At 43.7% G+C, this 18,385-nt stretch overlaps 1 protein-coding gene across 3 annotated transcripts in view; it reads right to left on the bottom strand.

Moving 5' to 3' along the window:
- The window catches only part of SV2B (synaptic vesicle glycoprotein 2B), a 203,957-nt gene that overhangs the window by 184,779 nt on the left and 793 nt on the right, over positions 1-18,385 (bottom strand). The window contains exons 1-2 of one of the 3 annotated variants that reach the window (XM_049707016.1): positions 18,024-18,228; positions 5,960-6,080 (exon numbers count right to left, since the gene is read on the bottom strand). The exons of 1 other annotated variant lie outside the window; for it this stretch is intronic. The gene's annotated coding sequence lies outside the window, so the exon portion shown is untranslated. Of the gene's footprint in view, positions 1-5,959; positions 6,081-18,023; positions 18,229-18,385 lie in introns of those variants that run through there. One more of the 3 variants, XM_049707015.1, reaches the window with a different exon arrangement.

The raw sequence follows: 18,385 nt of genomic DNA, 5'->3' as shown, positions 1-18,385 counted from the left end.
AACCACGTCCCCTTCTTTTTGGTAACAAGTCCTCAATTTCCCTTTGAAGAACTCCCCATTCCTCACTCCATGTGGAACTCATAGGGTGGCCTCCAGGACAGGGAGGTGACCCCACCTGGGCCAGGCAGATTTCCTTCATCCCTGAATGGGAATCTTGATCCGGGCACCCAAAGCCAGAAAATGGTGGGGAACTCAGCCCCTTGGGAGGGTTTCCAAATAGCCCATCTATTTGCAAGGGAGCAGGCTGGACTTTCCACAAACAGACTGCAGATTTCCCCAGAACACAACATGGAATTAACATCAGTACTCCAGCACTGCATTCCATCGTTTTTGTTCTTTCAGCTAAGCTCCTTCTTCTGAATACTTATTAAACACTAGCACAGAGCAGAGGAGAGAATTCCAAGCTGGAAATAGGGTCTCTGATCATAAATCTGCCATGGGAAATAATAAGTTACCTCCCCTGTTGGGGCCTCAGTCTCTCCCTCCATAGTATTAAGGGGCTGGGATTAAATAAACACAAAGGAGCCTTGTGTGCTGGGTCAATAAAAATTGACCCTTGGAAGCCCTGGTTCTTGGCAACACAAAACTCACATTGTCAGGGACAGTGAGGCTTGGAGTTTAAAGCAGTTAATCCGCTGGCTGGATGACTCAGACAAAGAGGATTAACCCTCAGAGGAGAGAGTCATCATCCAAATATAGAGCAATCCCAAGCACACACATTAGAAAGGGGAAGCACCCCCGCCTTCTCTTGCAAATTCCTGTTCTCTAGCCCTGTTTGTGAGCTGTTCGATTATCCCTCCAACACCCCAAGGCCAAGGTGTTAGACCCTCTCTATGTTCCTCCACCACACTTCTCAATTCTCCAATCCAGGGTTACAGCATTTCTCCTTTGAAATACACAGGTTTGTTAAAGGTACTCCAAGTTTGTTAAATAACTAACCATTGAGCACCCAGTGTGCCAGGGACTCTTAAAAGCCAGAGCTATGGAGGTAGACAAGATGATACAGTCCCAGCTCTCAGGGAGTTTTTCAGTCCAGAGGGAAAACACCTATTGAGTGCCACATACCCTACGAAGCACTAGACAACCATCATCTCCTCAATAAATGCCCCTCAATAACCCCTGAAAATAGATCTTACTATAACCATTTTACAGATGAGGAAACTGAGGCTCTGAGAAGTTAAACTAATTGCCCAAGGTTATACAACCTACAAGTATCAGACAGAGCTGCTTGGTTTTAAAATGCAATGGGACATAGAATGTGCAACACCAAGAGTGAACCCTGGGCTTCCCTGGTGGCGCAGTGGTTGAGAATCTGCCTGCCGATGCAGGGGACACGGGTTCGAGCCCTGGTCTGGGAGGATCCCACATGCCGCGGAGCATTGTGGCCGTGAGCCACAATTACTGAGCCTGCGCATCTGGAGCCTGTGCTCCGCAACGGGAGAAGCCGCGATAGTGAGAGGCCCGCGCACCGCGATGAAGAGGGGCCCCCGCTTGCCACAACTGGAGAAAGCCCTCGCACAGAAACAAAGACCCAACACAGACAAAAACAAATAAATTAATTAATTTAAAAAAAAAAAAAAAGAGTGAACCCTAAGGTAAACTACATACTTTGGGTGATTATGATGTGTCAGTGTAGGTTTATCAATGGTAACAAACGTACCACTCTGGTGGGGATACTGATAATGAAGGAAGCTATGCATGTTTTAGGGGCCGAGGGATGGGAAATCGCTGTATCTTCCTCTCAATTTTGCTGTCAACCTAAAACTGCTCTAAAAATAAAATCTGTTTTAAAATGATAGCATCATTTGTAAATGAAAACAATCCTATTTACAATTGCATCAAAAAGAGTAAGTACCCAGGAATAAATTTAACCAAGGAGGTGAAAGACTTGTATACTGAAAACCACAAGACGTTAATGAAAGAAACTGAAGAAAACATAAATATATGGAAAGATATGCTGTGCTCATGGATTGGAAAAATCAATATTAAAATGTCTATTACTACCCAAACCAATCTGCAGCTTCAATGCAATCCTTATCAAAATTCCAATGGCATTTTTCAAAGAAATAGAACAAATAATCCTAAAATTTGTATGGAACCACAAAACAACAACAACAACAACAACTCGAATAGCCAAAGTAATCTTGAGAGAGAAGAACAAAGCTGGAGGCACCACCTCCCTTATTTCAAACTATACTACAAATCTACAGTAACCAAAACAGTATGGTATTGTCATAAAAACAGACACATAGATCAATGGAACAGAATAGAGAGCCCCAAAATAAACCCACGCATATACGGCCAATTAATGTACAACAAAGGAGCTGACAATATACACTGGGGAAAGGATGGTCTCTTCAATAAATGATGGTGGGAAAACTGGACAGCCACATGCAAAAGAATGAAACTTGGACACTGTCTTATACCAGACACAAAAATTAACTCAAAATGGATTAAAGATTTGAATGTAAGACCTGAAACCATAAAATTCCTAGAAGAAAATATAGGGGATGAGATCCTTGACATAGGTCTTGGCAATGATTTTTTTAATCTGACACCAAAAACAAAGGCAACAAAAGCAAAAAAAAGTGGGACTACATCAAAATAAAAAGCTTCTGTACAGCATAGGAAACTATCAACAAAATGAAAAGGCAATCTACCAAATGGGAGAAAATATTTGCCAATCATATATCTGACAAGGGACTAATATCCAAAATATACAAAGAACTCATACAACTCATTATCAAAAAAACCAAACAATCTAATTTTTAAATGGGCAGAAGATCTGAATATACATTTTTCTAAAGAAGACATACACATGACCAAATAGGCACATGAAAAGATTCCCAATGTTACTAATTATCAGGGAAATGCAAACCCAAACCACAATGAGATATCTCCTCATACCTGTTAGAATAGCTATTATCAAAAAGACAAGAAATAACAAGTGTTGGTGAGGATGTGGAGAAAAGGGAACCCTTGTGCACTGTTGGTGGGAATGTAAATTGGTGCAGCCACTATGGAAAACATGCTGGAGGTTCCTCAAAAAAATTAAAAATAGTACTACCATATGATCCAGCAGTTCTACTTCTAGGTATTTATTTGAAGAAAATGAAAACGCTAACTCAAAAAGATATATGCACCCCCATGTTCATTGCAGCACTATTTACAATAGTCAAGATATGAAACAACCTAAGTGTCCATCAAGAGATGAATGGATAAAGGAGATGTGGTACACATATACAATGGAATATTATTCAGCCATAAAAAAGAATGAAATCTTGCCATTTGCAACAAAATGGATGGGCCTTGAGAACATTATGCTAAGTGAAGTAAGTCAGACGAAGAAAGGAAAATACTGTATGCTCTCTCTTACATGTGGAGTCTAATAAATAAATGGCCAGTGAAAGTCTGGCCACGTCCCACACCAAGCCCTTTGGGTATCTACACTACAGCAACAGGGACCAAAAGACCAAATTCACCTGTTAGTTACTTTGAAGTTTCAGTGGATGGTCAAATCTACAAACTAGGATACACATAACCAACTTACCTGGACAAGTCAGCCTCATCAAAGGCATATATGCTATGTTATGTGGTGGTCAGGCACATGCCACCAAAGGTAGAACTTATGTCCTGGAAGATTTCCTCACTTGCCCAGCACTGTTCTCAGCGCATAAGATGCTAGATCATACTGCATAATACAAATAGATCCAACACTCTTAATTATTTATGTAATTTATGTGGCAAGAACTTCCCAGGTTTTCAGGATAAAAAATTATTATTTTTTAATTATATGGGATGCTACAAGATATCCCCATCGTTCTGTAGAATTCAGAAACAATGTGGAAAGAAATGGAAAATTTTGAACTTCAGTCTTTTCAGAGTGCATATGCTCCTGGAATAGTCATCAGAGGAAACACTGGCTGTTTAACCTGCCACACTTTTCTGCATCAAAGAAGCTCCTAGTTGCTTATCCGTTCTATATATAAAAGCTTACATCTGCTAACCCCCCTCTCCCACTCCACTCCTTCCCCAAACCCTTCCCCCTTGGCAACCACCAGTCTGTTCTCCATGTCCGTGATTCTGTTTGTTTCATAGATAGGTTCATTTGTGTCATATTTTAGATTCCATATATGTGACATCATATGGTATTTGTGTTTCTCTTTCTGACTTACTTCACTTAGTATGATAATCTCTAGTTGCATCCATGTTGCTGCAAATGGCATTATTTCATTATTTTTTATGGCTGAGTAGTATTCCATTGTATATATATACCACATCTTCTTTATCCATTCATCTGTCAATGGACATTTAGGTTGTTTCCATGTCTTGGCTATTGTGAATACTGCTGCTATGAACATAGGGGTGCATGTATCTTTTTGAATTATAGTTTTGTCTGGATATATGTCCAGGAGTGGGATTGCTGGATCATGTGGTAATTCTAACTATCTAGAATTATTGGACTCTTTAAATATTGTGCAGTATAACTATTTTAACTATTAAAAATAAATTTAAATATTAAAATAAATGTTAACAAATAGGGATACAATGGTTTTTAAATATTTATTTATTTATTTATTGGGTTGTGCCAGGTCTTAGTTGTGGCTGGTGGGCTCCTTAGTTGTGTCATGCAAACGCTTAGCTGTGGCATGTATGTGGGATCTAGTTCCCTGAAACAGGGATCCAACCAGGATCCCCTGCATTGGGAGTGTGGAGTCTTAACCACTGCGCAACCAGGGAAGTCCCAATACATTTTAAGAAAAAGAAAATAAGCTCCTAGGAAACAGGCAACCCAACAGTCAGCCCAGAGGTACCTTTTTAATATTTATGTTATCGAGAAGCACTCTTCTTGATCCTCCGCAATGTGTTCCCATAAGCTAATGAGAAATTGCTAATTAAAATTTCAGGCTCTGTATTGATGAAGGTGGACTAACCACTGTAACAAACTCTAAAATGTCAGTAGTTTAACGTAGACAGAGCTTGCTTCTCGCACATGAGACAGCACCAAACAGGGCCAGCCAGTGGATGGGAAAAGAGCCTGGAGGAGGCAAATGGAGGTTCACCGGCCAGGCCTGGAAGTGATACCCATCACACCCATTCTCATCACATCAGCAGATCTGTCACAGGGCCATACCTACTTGCAAAAGAGGCTGGGAGATGGAGTCTGTGTGCCTAGAAAGAGTAGGAAGCAGGTTTGATAAAGAGCTTGCCAGTATCTGCCACTGGCTGCAAAACCACATACAGTTGTTACTCAGTATCTGCAGGGGATTGGTTCCAGGACCCCCATGGATACCAAAATCCAAGGATGCTGATATAAAGTGCGTAGTATTTGCATATAACTTACACACATCTTCCTGTATACTTGAAATTGTCTCTAGATTACTTTTAATGCCTAATACAATGTAAATGCTATGCAAATAGTTGTAAACTTGATGTAAATGCTGTGTAAATAGTTACCGGTGTGCAACAAACTCAAGTTTTGCTTTTTGGAACTTTCTGGAATTTTTTTTCCAAGTGTTTTCGATCCATGGTTGAATCCATGGACGCAGTACCAGCAGACCCAAAGAGCCGACAGTACTTAATATGGTTATTTCTAAATAAAGAACATAATTCAAAATGCTTACATAGATGGTGAGATTATAGGTGGATTTTCCTTTTCTTTTCCCAATTTTCAGGATTATCTGTAATGTGGTTATAATATATCCAAATGGTGGTGAGAATAGGAAAGTGAGGAAATCCCCTAATTAGTAACTCATGAAACAGTTATGGATGGACCCACATTACCAAGGCAACTGCCTGAGAAGTAGTGGCAACACTGCTTCCCTGGTCCCCTTGCAGCTCTCCTCTACTCCAAATACGGAAAACAGAACTTTCTGCTCTGTTTGTTCTGGGCAGCTATGGTCTAGGACTTCTTTATATTTACTAAATATTTTCCACACTCTCTTGGGTCTTTGTGTACCTTAAAGCATCTCCGAGACATCAATCAGAATTTCCACAGGTGTTGTTTCTCTAACTGGATGGATGTCTGTGATGGAAGCTATATCAGACTTCTGATCCACTCAATTCACACACGGCCAAGCCTTGTAGAGGAAGCACAAGACAGTAATTATCTCACCACTCAAAGGACCCTTTCAAGGAGCCAAGATAACAATCAGCTCTTCTGAGTATGTTAGCGGTTCCTGAGTTTTTTTCCTCCTTGGCACACATGATGATAACCTTTAAACACCCAAAAGGAACTAACACAACATTGTAAACCAACTGTACTCCAATAAAAATAAAAATTAAAAAAAAAAAAACAAGAGGCTCCAGTGGGTGTCCATGCCACTTCCCACCATTGCCCTCTCCCCCCTTTACCCCCCAGCCAACACCACCGTACCACCTCATCAGACTGCCTGTTGTTCCCAAATCAATCGAGGACTTTCAGGTCTAGGTGCCTCTCAAACTATTTCCTCTATTAGGAATACCCTTCTCCTCCCCAGCACTCACCTGGAAAACTCCTACCCATCCTTCAAGGCTCAGTTAAGCAATGTCCCTTTATGCTGTCCAGTAGTGTTTTTGGCTCTCCGTCTTCTCTCCTCATGCAGCAATAACCACTGCTTATAGTCTATGCTCCCACAAACATTCACTCAGTATATATCTCTGTGACATCATCTTCTCACCTTATAGTCTAATTATTAATTAATGAGCTCCCCAACAGCAGAGCCCAAACACTGCAGCCCTTATAGGTCCTGGCAACGGAGGAAACTTGGTCCCCACCCAAGTCATGGTCCTACTTCCCTAATGAACCAGAGGTGCAGGGCCAAGAATATGTGACCATGTGAGTTCTCAAGCTAGGAAAAAATGATATGAAGATGTTGTGGTCTGTTCCCTACTTTTATTGTGTAAATTACCCGGGGATCTTGTTAAAATGTAGGTTCTGATTCAGCAGGTCTGGGGTGGAGCCTGAAATTCTACGTTTCTAACAAGTTCCAAAGTGATGCTGGTGCTACTGGTCCAGGGCACATACTTTGAGTGGCAAGGGCCTGAGGTTTGTTTGCATGGGCACATGATACACCTGGGGCAGCAAGACAGGCAAACCTCAGAGACCCCTGCTTCCAGGGGATGGAAGGTTTTGGAGACAGAAAACAGATACCCTTCCAATAAGAGAAAAGCTTAAGAGACAAGGCCTAGAATGTAGCAGTGGCTCAATAAATACTTGGAAAAGAGTCTAGAATAAATGAAGCCAGACTGTGCAGAGGGACATAAGCAGATTTCTCTCAACTCATCCTTGGGGAACACAGGAAACTGGTCTCAAAGTTATAGAAGAAACTGAGTTATAAGCCATGGAGTACTGAGTTGGGGACCATTACCATCAAGGACGTTTTCACAGTTAAAATATCTCCAGCTTCAGGTAAGTACTGGCCCTGAGGATACAGGTAGGTCAGGTGGACACGTGAATGTAGGAAAATGGCTCAGAGGCTGGGAATCCATTTGGATCCAGTTCCTTGTTTAAGCCCCTCAGGTAGTAGCCAGATATTTGCAAACTCCCTCTAGGAGACTGTGGGTCATAGCAGCAGAAATGGGAGAGGACGGAGTCAAGGTCATGGGTTGAGGCCCGGGGCTGCGCCTAACCAGCCTTCATGGACTTGGTGAGGAGGGAACACAGGGCACAGGGCAAAGAACATGTTCTAGAGATTAAGCAGCCCTGCATTTGAATCCACTCTGCCCCTTAGTAAGTGCTAACCTTTGGGCAAGTTATTTAACTTCTCTGAGCCTCAGTTTACTCGATGATAAAATGGAGACAATAAACCCCCATTTCATAGGCATTGGGAGAATTAAACGAAATCATATATGCATCATAATCGTCATTATTGCCACATGATCAGACTACAAGCTCCAAGAGGAACCACATATAATGCACATATGTGTCCTCAGTACAAAGCTAAGTTTGCTGTAAAATTAAACTTCTCTGCTGTCTCTATTTCTTTATCTGTAAAATGGGAATAAAACAGATTTACAAGCTGCTTATTTGAGGGTTGTTGTGAGGATACTGTTGTTGGAATTCCACAAATGTTGAGCAAACGCTGGTGGTGATCCTTATAACCTCGGGGTGACTTTTCCCTCTGATTCCCAGATGGGCAAGCCCTAAGCATTCCCTCGTGTTTCCAAGGTGAGACCAGAGGGGGCAGACCAGAGACCTGAGCAGGCTACAGGGCATCTGGAGGTGACAGGCTCAGTCTGGAGCAGCAGCTGCTGTAAATGGACCTCAGCCAGTCATTGGATTGAGGATGTGGCATTTAATACTATCTGCCATCAGTGAGCTCTCACTAGGAGACAGGTACTGTTCTAGGCCCTTAATGCAAGTTAACTCATATCTCCTTCCCCATAACGCTACAAAGTAAGACTATCATCATTCTGATTTTACTGACTGGGAACCTGAGGTACAGATTGTGAAATGACTTGCTCAAGATCTCACGTGAGTAGGAAGCAAGGCCAGGTCGGGAACCCAGGCAGACTGACGCTGGAGCTCTTTGCTCTCTACCTTCTCAAAGAAGCTCAAGAATCCAGGAATGACTAGAAGGTCGAGCCAGTCAGAAGGGACCTTACTTGTCTAGAGGAAATGGGCTAAAAATCCCAGGATATCAACCTGGCAGTGACACAGATGAACCTGAGAAACTTGATGGGAATAACCTGGCCTGTGAGAGCTCTACCTGGTGCCCCCAGATCCCACACACTGGGCCACTGTGGAAACAGGAGGCCACCAACCCCGTGATGTAAGGACAGGGGCCCAGCACAGCTTCTCTGCCAGAGGTGGGCTGGCACCACCAAAAGAAGACAAAGTCACCCATCATGGGGAGTGAGAGGAGAGCTCAGCTCAGCATCCCACCTGTTTCCATACTGCTCCTACCCTTTCTCATCAACCTCTTCATCGCCTCAGGTGGGCTTATCTTCTACCACTTTAATTTTGAAGCTGCCACTTTTACATTGCTTTCCCAGAGCTTCCCTTTCCTTAAAGCTTAATTTTTATGCTTTGCTTTAAAAAAAACTCAAAGTGGCTGCATTTAACCCACGGACATTTAAGCAACCACAGGTGGGTTGCATTCATCACTCATCCTAGGGACAGGAGTGGAACCGAGCCCCTTCAGCCCTCCAGGGCCAAGGTCAGGAGCTCCTGACATGGTCGTGACCTCTTTAGCCCTATCCCCAGGGCCCAGGACTCTGCCCGGAGCAGGGCAGACCCCACAAGGCCATTTCCTCTCTCTTGGAGCTGACCATGTGCCCGCTGGGCTCCATTCCAGCACCATCTGCTTCACCCCAGATCAGGAGAGAGGCCACTGTCAGATTCTGCGCACTGCAGGAGAGCAGGGCCCAAAGGCAAACCAGGAGCCGCTCTCACTGGGCCTGGGCTTTGGTCACTGGCAAGGGAAACCCCAGAGAATTTTTCAGAGGAAGTTGTTGGGGAGCCCAACCAGGCTCTTACCTGCCTGAGAAAACTAACTGTGCTGTTTCAGAGGGCTTCTAAGCATGACAATGAAGGGGGCCCAGGCCTCATTTCCTGTTCTCTCTCTTTTTAAAATTTTTTTAACTGAGGTATAGTTGATGTCCAACATTATATAAGTTTCAGGAGCACAACATAGTGATTCACAATTTTTAAAGCTTATACTCCATTTGCAGTTATTATAAAGTATTGGCTATATTCCCTGTGCAGTACAATATATCCTTGTGGCTTATTTATTTTATGCCTAGTAATTTGTACCTTTTAATCCCCTACCCTTATCTTGCCCCTTCCCCTTTCCCTCTCCCCACTGGTAACCATGAGTTTGTTCTCTATATCTGTGAGTCTGTTTCTTTTTTGTTATATTCACTGGTTTATTTTTTAGATTCCACATATAAGTGACATCATACAATATTTGTCTTTTTCCATCCGACTTATTTCATTAAGCATAATACCCTCCAAGTCCATCCACGTTGTTGCAAATGGCAAAATTTCATTCCTTTTCGTGGCTAATATTCCATTGTATATATGTACCGCATCTTCTTTATCCACTCATCTGTTGATGGACACTTAGGTTGCTTCCATACCTTGGCAATTGTAAACAATGCTGCTGTGACCATGGTCTCTCTTGATCTCTACCCTCAGACAAACATATTGCTGCAGGCCTGACTTGGGCTCTGGTCCTTTCTCTAGTGTTAACTGACTGTAGGACCTTAAACAAGTCATTTCCTTTTCTAGACTCAACTCCCTCCTTTGCCTAGTAAGGAGTTTAGATTCCTGCTGTCCCTTCAGCTCTGAAACACTAAGATCCTAAGTTCAAGTAAATCCTTCCATTGTCCTAAATTTGTGCTGGGCCCAGAAAGGAACCTGACTATGAAATACTTATTAAAACAAACCTGAACACTTGGGGGTATTGATGGATGGACATGTCTTCGTTTGCAGGTTTCTGTCCTGGGGACAGACTTGAAAACTCACGCCTCTCCCTGCTTACGTGAGTTTTAGATGCCAAAGTGCCTGCCAACACGTGTATCATCTGGGGTTGACGTATGAAGCAGTTAATGGTCCCCAGCTCCCAGCTTGAACAGCCAACTGCTACACCCAGGCATCTGTAATGCAAGAAGGCCCCAGATGTCTGGCAAAATTACCTTCTCTTGCATCTATGCAGAACTGGAAGAGAAAGAAATGAGGTTGTTCAACCACTTGTCCAAGGGTACTTTTGTCTGTGATTTCTTTGCTCTGGGCCTCAGGTTTCCCATCTGTAAAGTGGAAATGGGAGAGAGGACATGGCCTACATGTTCTAGCTCCTGAAAGCAGTTCAGAACTCTATTTCTGGGGGGTTACAGAGTCACCAGGTAGGGGACAATTTTCAATTGCCTTTTGGGGGAAAAGAAAAGTCAATGCTACTCTCTACCCTGCTGCCCAAGACAGAAGCAAGCTCTAAAGACTGAAGGAAACACGAAGTGGGTGGGGCAGGAGCTTCCATAGAAAAAGAGAAATTCAATAGGACCACAGGCTTCTGTGTGGGCAGCTGAAAGAGGGAATACATGGTGTGGGTGTTCATTGCCAGGGTAGGAGACACTGTTGGGTGGGCTATAATCAATGGTCAAGACAACAAGGGAGCTTTGGCCTTTGCTCCTGATGCATCTGAGAGCTCCAAAGGAAAACTGACTCTGTTCCTTGATCTAGAGGAGGCCAGAATGGCGGCGAAGGCAGGGAGGTGGGGGAAAGAGAAACCGTGAGCTGCTGAGTACTTACTAGAGGCCGAAGGCTCATCACTGTCACTCACATTCCCACTTCTTGCCCAGGCCAAGAAGAAGAATAGAGAGAGCCTCAGCTAACCGAGCAACCACAATAGCACTGACTCACTCATGTATCAAATAAATATTTATTGTGTGCCTACTATGCACCTGGAGCAGGGAGAACAGCAGATTTTCCAGTAGAAAACATCGTGGAGCAGATATTATGGGAGCGAAGCCCAGAGGCATCTGACAGCAGAGTTTCTGCACCTACATAATCCAAGTGACTCAAAAATTTTGATCATGGAATTCCAACAAAGTATGGGACAGTGCAGAGCTGAGCTGGGGTGGGGGTGTGTGGCCTATTGCCGAGAATAGAAGGTTGGTTTCCCTCTGAGGCACCTTGGAAATCTCTAGTTCATAAGGATGATTATTGTCCAGTTGTCTCATCTGGAACATCATGGGCCCCATGCAAATAATCTTCTCAATAGCACTGGCAACTTTAAATGACAGGTTCTAAATTCTCACTACACTTAGAATTTTCAAGTCTTTCATCAGGTATAGTGATCCTTTAATCAATTTTTAGACCAACATATTTCCAAGTCCGGGAGCATGAAGGAAACTGCAGAGCACTTGGGTTTTATTACTACCACCATCATCACCATTATCATCACCACCACCACCATCATCAACATCATCATCATCATCATCACCATCAACATAATCATCACCATCATCATCCCCATCCCCATTACCATCATCACCATCATCATCATCATCACCATCATCATTTTACAACTGAGGAAACAGGGGCTCAGAGAAGTTAAATAACTTGCTAAAGTTTACACAGCTAGAACGTAATGAAGCTTGAGTTCAAACCAAGTTTTGTTTGTTCCCAAATCCCACTGCTCCATCCGATCCCCAACATGGTCAATCCTGGTACCCACATAGACAAATGGAGGCCAACTTGATACCTCTTCCTCATATTTCCTTCTGGGCTTCAATTCCTTTTTTCCCACTGTTGCTCCTTTCTCTCTCTCTTTCTTCCTCTCTCTCTCTCCTTCTCTCTCTCTCTCTCTCTCTCTCTCTCTCTCTCACACACACACACACACACACACACACACACACACACAGGAAACCACTTGCCATTGCGATACCTGCTTTTTCTTTTTTTCACTCCCCACCCCCTCCAATATCATTGCAAAGAAAATTCACACTCACATGTATTCAGTCACACCACAGGGAGGAAATGGTCAGTACCTGGAGTCTGAGATTTAAGTCATTCCAGCCTCCCCTTTTCCTGTAAGGCTATTGCCGATTTCTCTCCTTTTATAAACAGGAACACATTATGCAAGATGCTGTAGATGTGGGATTTTTCAAGCAAGCTGGTGACACTCTTTCACTTGGCATAAAATCGATTTAAATAAATGTCTCCCTTTTTCAAGATTCTTTCCTGCTCCTGCTTAATCTTAAATTAAGAGCAGTACAATAATAACCCAAGAACATCACACCCCTGAATTTCAGCCACCTCACCCGGAGGATCTTGTCTCCTTTTTTGAAAGTGTGAGCTATTTTTTGGTTTCCACTTGTTTCTCTTTCTTGTCACCACACATTGTTTTCTATAAGATATAAGCAATTGGAGCCTTCACATTTAAAGCCTGTTTTTAGTCCGTGTGATCCACAATAAGGCTCTCATGAGACCTTGGAAAGAAAAGGAATAACTTCAGGGAGTTACACTTCAAGATCCACTGAAGCAAAGATCTGCAGTCACCTCCAGTAATTAAATGACTCTATTCACTCATTCAGTAAATACTCACTGAGTGCATACTAGGTGGCAGGCAATATTCAGGGCACTGGTGATACAGCAGTGACTCAGCTCACTGAAGGGACGAACTAGAAACATGCTAATGATATTCAAGTTTATGTCTCCTTCTAGGACCTCTTCCTTCAACTCTAGACCCACATATGTAACTATCTAATTAACATCTCCCATTGGATGTCCAATTGAACCCCATAACTGTCCCTTCTCCATCTCAGTAAAGGGCCACTCTTTCTAGCTGTTCAGGTCAAAATATGTGGAGTCATCCTTGACTCCCTTCTTTCTCTCATCTAACCCATCATCAGCAAGATATATCCAGAATTTGATGACTTCTCACCATCACCACTCTCCACCCTGGTCCAAACCACCATCATCTCTTGCCTGGATTATTGCAGTAGCCTCCTGACTGATCTCCCTGTTTTCACCCTTAATCTCTAAAGTCTATTCTAAAGTCTAAAGCTCAGGTAATCATTGTAAAACCTAAATCAGATAATGTCAATGAGTGCTCAATATTCTCCAATGGCTTCCCATCTCACTCAGAGCAAAAGCCAAAGTCCACACAAGGCTAGACAACCTTGTATTACCCAGCTCTCCACCATTTCTCTGATCTCATCTTCTCCATCCCCCTCTTCTCTCAGTTCCTTCTACATGAATCCCCTTGCTGTTCCCAGAACACGCCAGTACACTGTTCCCTTGGGGCCTTTGCACTTGTTGTTTTCCCTGCCTACAAGGGTCTTTCCCCAAATATCCATGTAGCTCACTCTTTCACTTCCTTCATGTCAGCCTGACCACACCCACCCCACTCCCCACCCCCATTCAACCAGGCACTCCCCATCCTCCTCTCCTCACTTGATATTCTCTCATCACATAATATTACACATTTACTTATTTACATATTATCTCCCCAACTAGAATAAATCCTTCATGAGGATGAACCTTGCTACCCTGACTGCTGTATCCCCTGCCTACAATGCCTGGCATGTAAGGAACACTCAAGAAATGTTTGGTGAATGAATGACTATCTAAAGATACCTATGTCTGAAGTTGGTCAGCCATGGAAACAGAGAAAAATACAGGAAAAAAAAGAAAAAAAGAAAAGAAAAAGGGCAAGTTGCAGGCATTTGCAGAGTTCAGGAGAAAAGGAGCCTTAGCCAAGGGGACTTAAACTTTAAGGTCCCTATGGTAGATTGATTGCACAGATATACCAATTCCTCCCCCGTTCCCTGTATCCATGCTCTCTGCCATGTGACTACGTAGCTCCTCCCATCAAGAAGTGTACTCTATTCCCCACGCCTTCACTCTGGGCTAGCCTTGTGACTTACTTTTGTCAATAGACAAGACTGAAATGACAGTGTGCCAGTTATAAGCTTAGGGCTCAAGAGGTCATGCAATTTTCCACTCTCCCTTGGATTCCTGAGATAACATGTGAACATGCCAGGCTAGCCTGTTGGAGGACGAGATACCACCTGGAGCAGAGCCAAGTCATCCCAGCTAAGGCCATCCTAAAGCAGCCAGCTCTTAGCCACTCCAACAGCAGACAAAAATCACATGAGCAAACCCAGCCGGGATCAATCAAGCACAACCTGGATCTGCAGAACTGCCTGGATGAGCCATAGACAAGTGAGAAAATGAGAAATGGTTGCTGTCTTAAGCCACAAGTTGTGGGGAGGTTTGCTCTGTAGTCCCATTGGCAAGGTCATCCCTAATGTGTGTGATCAGCCCCTAGGGGAGGCATCTCATCTGCTCTGCTCTGAGTATGTGTTCATCAGGAAAGCTTCTCCTTATGATTTAGCTCTCACTAAGGGGGGTCTGCAGGAAGAAAACACACCACCATGCCACACAGTGTCCCAGCCATTACAAATCAATAGACTGGCATGGGAGTGAGCAAGGTCACCGTGATGTAGCCCAGAGGGACAGATTGGCTTTCTGAGGCAGCAACACCTTGGATGGGGAAAATTCACAGAGGTGAATGTCACCTTCTGAGCTGACTTGGGGGACACCCAGCCAGCCACCCAACCAGGAGCTAGCCTCATCACAGCCTGTTCCACAGGAGCTTTGACCAGGTTCTCAGGCATCCAGCCCCATTTCTGTCCAAGGAAAACACTGCAGGAGCCCTGCAGCACCAAGAACAGCAGTGGGGTGGAGCTCTCAAATCCTAAAACCATGCTCTTTTTTTTTTAAATTGGGTCTAGTTGATTTACAATGTTGTGTTAGTTTCAAGTGTACCACAAAGTGATTTTGTTATATATATATATACACACACACTTTTTTTTTTCAGATTCTTTTCCATTATAGGTTATTACAGATACTGAGCTATACAGTAGGTCCTTGTTGTTTACCTATTTTATATATAGTAGTGTGTATACATGTATCCCAAACTCCTAATTTATATCTCCTCCCTCCCCCCACGCTATCCCCTTTGGTGACATTAGTTTGCCAAAACCATGCTCTTTAGAGGAACAAAGTCTCAGAGGGGCAAAGCAGCAAACTGTGGTCTTCATATTCAGCCTACAAGACAGAAGCCTCAAATAAATGCATCATATGATATTATGTAAATGCACCCCGTGGTACACCAATGGTCAGTATATTTCCACTTGATTCTAACACCTTTCCACAGCCATAGAAACTACTGTCATTCTCAAAGAATAAAGAATCAAAACTAACAAGGACAATACCTGCAGGACTATTCACTAAAGGTGACCCTTTCTTTCATTGTGGGAAAGGAAATGAACATAAGACTAAGGTTCAAAAGAAGCACTAAAATAGTCCTTGATCTGGAAAGGACTGGAAGGATAGCTGAACACTGTTTGGCACAGAGCTTCTCAACACCTTGCAAAGATTTATGCCTCTGTTGGCTGCATTTGCTTAGGCTGAGTGACCACAGGAATCTATGTCTCCCAACCAGCCTTCTTCTAAACATAGAGTGTAGGATTTCAGCCAATTCCTTCCGCAAAAGCTCAGGATATTAATCTTAGTGACAAATAGAAATCATAAGAGGCAATACCCAAGTGACCTTGCCGTATTACCCCTCTGACCTCAAATCCTACTGCTGTTCCCCTCACTCACTCAACTGCAGCCTCCCTGGACTCCTTTCTGGTTTTCTTAGGAACATACCTCTCTCCTGCTTCAGGGTTTTTGCAGGTGCTGTTACTCTGCCCAGAATGTTCTTCCTCAGACATCTGCCTGGCTCGCTCCTTACTTCCCCAGGGGTCTGGTCAAATGTCACTTACAAGCAAAGCTTTCCCTGATCAAACTGTATTAAAAAATAACTATCCCCACCCCACCCTCTGGCAAGATTCCCCCTTCCTCTTACTCTGCTTCATTTCTCTCCACTATAATGCATCACTATCTAGTTACTTATTTATTTGTCCATTATCTTATACACATATTCACACACACACACACACACACACACACGCATGCACGCACAAGGTGAGCTCTTTGACGGGCTTCATTTCGTTCAGTTCTGTATTCCCCCCACATAGAGCAGTACCTGACACGTCGTAGGTACTCAATGAATGAACTGCCATTTCTTAAGCACCTACTTTGTGCCAAGCAATTTATATGATGATCATTTCCCAATAAACACATATTTTTAAGCATCTATGATGTAATTATATTATAAGAACTCCACTGTTATCTCCATTTTACAGATCAGGAACCCAAAGCTCAAAGCGAGGCTAAATAACCTGCCCAAGACACTCACCGAGGTCTGTTTGAGCATCAGAGCCCACGCTCCTTGCAGTGTGCCAACCTGCTTTTTAAATACCTTAGTGATGGTCTAGGTTACAAAACGCATGTGATACGCATCTCTGGCAACATACATAACACAAGAGCTCATCATCCTACCATTTTTCATCACCCACTACAGCTTTTGTTCAGGAAAAAACATCCATCAGATTGGATTTTTATTTCCCAGAGCACATTGGTTGAAACAGCTTTAGCTTTCCTTTATCCCACCTATTTAGAGACAATCAAGGTTGGAGCTTTCCTTTTGAACTGAGCTGGGACAAGCACAGACAGGTCAGGGACCCAAGGGAGATGAAGGTAGTTCATCTGCTCTGAGAATCCCTCAGAATTATCCAGAATCCCTGCCTCTGTGTACTGCTCCCAAACCTTCCTGGTCCTAGAATTTAGGAAAATGTTCCATTAAAAAAACAAAAAGGCTGATCTCCTGCATTGGGCACACTCTTCCCTTGGTGTCATCCTATGTCTGTGTCTACTGGGATCGATCTGGTCACGTACTGCAAATGTCAGCCCTGTTGTGACTTGTAGAGCTCTGACCATCCAGTAGCCTTGATGCTGATGAGGTGGGAGAGCGATGGGGGTCACTCACAGACCAAGGGACCAAGACAGGGACCCCGTCCCTACTGAAATCCATGTAATGCCTCAACTAGGAGAACTTCCTTTTAAAAATAATCACTGCCACAATTAATTCCTTCCTCCTCCCTGCTCCCACCACTCTTTTCACACCTGCATTACTGAACTGATCACAGCTCATTGTTACAGGTGTTTCTTCTTCACCAGGTGTGAGCTTCTGGGGAACTGGACTTTGTTTTCATCACCTCTGCACCCCGAAGGATTAATCCAGCCTCTGACACATACTGTGTGTTCGACTAGTATTTGCTGACTAAAGAAAGATGCAGAATGAGCCTGTACTACGTCTGCTGCACCCACTGGAGCAAGCAGGGTAAGTCTTCTAGAAAGGGAAAGAAGCAGAAGCATCTTCTAGAAAGGGCAAGAAGCAGAAGAGACCAGGGTAGACCAGAAGGACCGCTGAGCTGGCTACAAGACCCAATTCTCCCGCACAGGTATATACCTCATCCTTCACCTGTCACTCTCCGAACCTTAAAGCCGCCCACATTTGCCTCTGAACAAGCTTTTGAAAAAATGAGCAGGCACCCCCGGCACCCCCTCCCCACCCCAGTACCCCACCCTACCCCACCCTACCGGGCTGCTCTTTTCAGAGCCCCAGACATCGACGTTAAGTTACCTTTAGAAAGAGCTAGTTTGCATCTGTGGTTTCTGGTTAAAGGATCCTGTTTCAGCAGCCCGGCTGAACCCTGGACAGCAGAGATATCTAACACCCGTCTGCGGAGGAAACGGCAGTGCCTCGCTCCTCCCTGGCTAAACGCATTTGCTCACCTGTCCCTGCAGAACAAATCATGTTCTTTTCCTTGCGCTAAAATCCCTCTATAAACAAATCCTCTCTGTGTCCCTAAGAAACGGGTCCCACACCCGCGGAGAGCGCCCTCCACATACAGAAATACACGCAAACCCCAACCCAGAACCACCAGGTGTAAGCCTGGTTTTGATGTCCTTTAAGAACAAACCAACAACAACAAAAATCCATCT

This window comes from Orcinus orca, chromosome 2 (genome assembly GCF_937001465.1).
Source record: "Orcinus orca chromosome 2, mOrcOrc1.1, whole genome shotgun sequence".
In the NCBI taxonomy this organism is placed as follows: Eukaryota; Metazoa; Chordata; class Mammalia; order Artiodactyla; family Delphinidae; genus Orcinus; species Orcinus orca.
Note: the sequence above shows the minus strand (reverse complement) of the source record. Positions and strands in the feature narration are given on the sequence as shown.